Raw genomic sequence first — 5067 nt, forward strand, 5'->3', positions numbered from 1 at the left:
CTTGTCATTGCAGTAGAAGAGAGACCATTTGACATTCTAGAGATGGCTGCATGTAAAGATTTTAAATTGTTGAGAGAATACAGCACACCAGGGAGACTACTATTATGACTGTTGGGAACATAATATCAAGAGTTTGGAGCATACCCCTTACCCAGGGTCCCCCGTAAACCAAACCAACTGAAATCAGTAGATCAAAGGCGAATGAGCTAAAGAGTGTGTTCACTAAACTAAGCAGTCTCTTCCTTAATCCCTACAACTGAATCGGTAATACTTGATGTGATGTATTTCTCTATAGGCCACAAGAACCAGCAGCTGCACTGACACTCATCTGTTTAGCCAGTAAATAATCTAGTCAAATTCTATGATTTAGCATAACTTTCTCAAGAGAATATGGTCTGTTGTGTAACCATAGCCTTTACAGCAGAAGCTGCTACAGAGCTTTTCATGAGGGCTACATTTCTAATCACTGCCTTTTACTCCAAATTATGCAAAAATTAAAACCTCAAACATCACTAATTATCAGGAAAATGCAAATCAAAACTACAATGTGATACTACGTTACTCCTGCAAGAACATCCAGAATAAAAAAAGCAAAAAATAATAGATGTTGGTATGGATGGCATGAAAAAGGAGCACCTTTTCACTGTTGGTGAGAATGTAAACTATCAAAACAACTACAGAAACCTTTTGATCAAGTAATCCCACTACTAGGTATCTACCTAAAGGAAAAAAAAAGTCATTATAAGAAAAAGATACTTGCACAAGCATGTTTATAGCAGCACAATTTGCAATTGTGAAAATATAGAACCAGCCCAAATGCCTGTCAATCAATGAGTGAATAAAGAAAATATAATATACATATATATTTACAGTAGTAATCTACAGTAGTATTCCCTGTATATACCATATACTATTCAGCCACAAAAAGGAAGAAAATAATGGCATTTGCAGCAACCTGGATAGAATTTGAGACTATTATTCTAGGTGAGGTAACTCAGGAATGGAAAACCAAACATCTATGTTCTCACTTATATGTGGGAGCTAAGCTATGAGGATTCAAATACTTAAGAATGACACATTGGATTTTGGGGACTTGGGGAAAGGGTGGAGGGTGGCAAGGGGTACAAGGCTACATGTTGGGTACAGTGTACATTGCTCGGGTGATTGATGCATCAAAATTTCAGAAGTTACCGCTAAAAAACTTATTTATGTAACTAAACACCACCTGTTCCCCAAAAACCTATTGAAACAGAAAAATTAAAAATAAAACGAAGATTCCATCTTCTTCTGTGGAGAAATTTCCCTGTGTAGCATTACCTTAAGGGTTCCAATGGGTGCACAGTTCTAAGAGTGTAGAAGGACTCTTCTCAGTAGTGAGATTATGAACCTAAGATTCAAGGTTCTGAAGTTTTGCTGCATTATAGATGGCAAGTATAGTCTTTCTCTAATGATCTTAAAAGATCCAGTCTTTGGGCTCTTGATTGTGAAGGGGTTGATTGTTTTCAGTCAGTGAACCATAGAAAGCTTTATTTATCTGGTAAAAATATAAGTGGCATAATAATTACTGTTATAATGATCAGCCCTCTTGCATAGGAAAGCTTTTATACAACCAGAAAACATACACTGAAAAGTACAATTGAATGAAATCCCTTTATAAATGTTTAAGTGGCTCACCAGGTAGCCGAATGTACCTGAAGCTTTAATTGTCTTCCCAGGAATATGGGTCTGACAAACCAAACACTGGTCATAAACTGTTTTACAATTTATAAGTGACCACACCAATATATATTTCATTTGGATCATTTTGTCTTTTCTATAATGAGTCATGGAATGTAGAATTTTTAATAACAAAAGGTTTAAAGACTCAGGAAAGACAAGGTGGATGTCATGGTTCTCCATGAGTCCAGGCTTAACACTGGAATTATATCTTCTGGAATATCAGTTGCTTCTCCAATTTAGGTGCATAGTACTGATAACTAATGGGTTACACAGGTAATTTGCCTGAGACCATAAAGTTCTTACAAATTTTATATCTAAACAATTTCAGTGTTGGCTGATTTAACTTGAAAATCTGGCAAAATGTTTTCTTGATATTCCATTAAATTTGGTTCTACTTGGATTATCAATTTTATAAACCCGTCAGTCTTTTAATTAAAGTTCTGTGAATTTTTAAACAGTCCAAATGATATGACTCTCAAGTTTCCAGAAATCTGTATTCAAGATGCTTTTCAGGGTCCTTTGCATCCTCTCATGAACCTCCTAAAAGACATCATATTGTAGGATGTTGTGTGCTTGTGAAGTTTTCAGAAACTCATCAGCATTAAGCAATTTACTGTGGAAATGACTATAAATAGTCACAGTTAAAAACACAATTGACAAGGAAATTTGGTTATTTCTGTGGCCTACAGTAACTTAACCTAATAACCATAATTATTATATGATTTATAGCATATAGTCAGACATATTAGAATTGTAGAAATGTCATACAATTTTGGAACATATGTTAATGGCATTCACTAAAACATAACCCCAATAAGGTTAAACATCATTTGTTATTTTGACAATGATTTCCATGTAACTTAACATGTCAAATCATCTTGTAGTAGTGATGCGGTTTTATCATGTTGGCCAGACTAGTCTCAGATTTCTGACCTCAAGTAATCCACCAACCTGGGCCTCCTAAAGTGCTGGGATTTCAGGTATGAGTCACTGTGACTTGCACCCCTGCTGTGCTTTTATTCCAATGTTCAATTTATGGAAAAATCAAATGTTACTCCTTTAAATAGCCAATACTATCACTCACAGAATTTCCTTTTACAAGATTAATTTTTTTCAAACCTTCAACTTGCTCAAACATTTAGCTTTAGTCTACCTTACTTAAACAATCCTTTAATCCTCTAAACTAGGCAAAAATTTACATTCCAGGGTCTTCTCATAATCTTTTACTAAAAACATATTTCACTTTCTTCATATACGTTGCATGTAAAACTTTTTTCAGTAGTCTCGATTGCATGTTACAGTGTAAACTCTTAGCAATTTTTATTTGTGGAAAAAACCTGGTAAGTTATTTTAATTATGTACTAGATGTGGAGCCTAGGATATCAAACAGAAGTGTAGATAAAATATGACTCTTTCCAACACATTCAGGGGGCATGGGTAACTCCACGTATCCCCAAGTCTTACCTAGAATCTAAAGGCTCCAAAGTAGGTAAACTGAACTGTTTTCAAAAGTCAAAGAAGCAGTTTATGACCTTAAAGCATTTAGCAAACCTAATATCTGACCTATCTAATATCAAATGTCCTTATTTTACCAATAATCCTTAAAACTCTTTATTTTCTAAAACTTAAAAAGTTTTAAATCCTATTTCAATTCCTGGGGTTTCACGAGGAAAAAAAGATTTTCCCCAAAATTGAGTGTGTGGTGCCTACTCTGTTTTTTCCATGGAGTATCAAGCTGTTAGACTTTATGTTATTTCCTCTCATCTGTGCATCAGGAGTGGCAAGAAGACAAAATGGAGAAAAGCAATTTAGTTAACTGAAAAAAACAAAAACAAAAACAAGATCTAAGAAGAGAATAAAATCATAAAGGCCTTTTAAATGTATATGTAGCTTGGCTATCCACTTTTAATTAAGGTGGCTTTTAGCCATAGCCCTCTTTTTAAAAAGTCCTTTTAAATTTCTTATTACCCTACTTTAGCCAGACCAAATGACTGCTATTTCTAGCTTTTAAACTTTACTGAAACTGATCTCACAGGTGAAACCAACAAACCTCAACTAAAGTTATGACTTAACCATGAGTATATGAGGTATTTTCAAAGAGGTGGTTAGCAGATTTTATAAGACTTAAAATATCCAAAGATAGCTCAGAGAAAGGAAGATTCAAGAAGGGAAGGAATAAGTTGTTCATGGAGGAGCTGAGAATCAACAAAGGGCCAAAGTTCCACAGATGGCTAACCAGAGAGGACTCATTCTCTAAGCCAGGAATTAAATCCTGGACCTGGGCTATCATTGTGAAAAGACAAAGCCTTAGCCACTAAGCTATATCACTGACACTTTCCATTGCTCTTCCCAGAAGCCGTTTAGAGTAGCCAATTTTGAGCTTGCAAAGACTTAACTTCTTGAAATAATTTTTGGAGCTAACTATGACATGAACCTTAAACTTTCTATTCCTTGGATGGCAGAGACCAAGAGAAAGTACCACCACATGGTTTCAAAGTCAAGCTCCCAACTTAAAACAAGACAAGATGGAAGCTTCATCTGGTTTCTTTGTTTGTTAGTTTCAGGGAACTGCAGCAAAATTTTTTCCTGACTAGCTTGCTGGGCCATCTTAAATAGCAAGCTTATCTGGTCCTAAGCCCATGTTCTATACTCCCATTCATGACAGAATAGCACAGAAAGACAAATTCATAGCACAAAGAACACCAGATTTGCTCCAGCTTAAGGCTAGCCTAATGAGTCCATTTTCTCATTAATTAAAACTTTGAAGAGATAGGGATTTTTACCATTTCCACGACTGGTTTGCAGAGAGAGAGAGAGAGAGAGAGAGAGAGAGAAGCATTGCCTGCAGCAGGGTGGGGAAGGTGAGGAGCTCAGGAAGGTCAGAGAAAGACCCACCCACTGCAGGAATACTTAATCAAAAATTTAGGTAGCTGCTTCTTGTTCACAAAAGGATCATTTACAGCAGTCTGAATTCCTCTTAAGTTTTCCCCTTTGGGGGCAAAACTTCCCCATGTTCCATGGTCCTGTACATGACTAATCCTGTTACCCATGGCCGTCAGCAAGGAGTGCAAGGCAGATTTAATTTTTTTTTTAATCGGTCACTTAAACTTTTTATTTTCGTTTCATAAAGTTTTAAAATAAAAACACTAAAATCTTTTTAGAAGCTTCTGTTATATCAATAGGCATCCCTAGATGAGACTAATTTGGGAGTGCTTATTTTCAAATGCACTTCGGTGCTGTGTTGTTAATTTGGAACGTTCCACTGTAAATGATCTTCAGTAAGATTTTGCAATTTCTGTAAGATTTTGCTCCTCCCAGGGCCTAACACTTATCCATGTATAAGCCAAA

Source organism: Callithrix jacchus, chromosome X (genome assembly GCF_049354715.1).
Source record: "Callithrix jacchus isolate 240 chromosome X, calJac240_pri, whole genome shotgun sequence".
Lineage (NCBI taxonomy): Eukaryota > Metazoa > Chordata > Mammalia > Primates > Cebidae > Callithrix > Callithrix jacchus.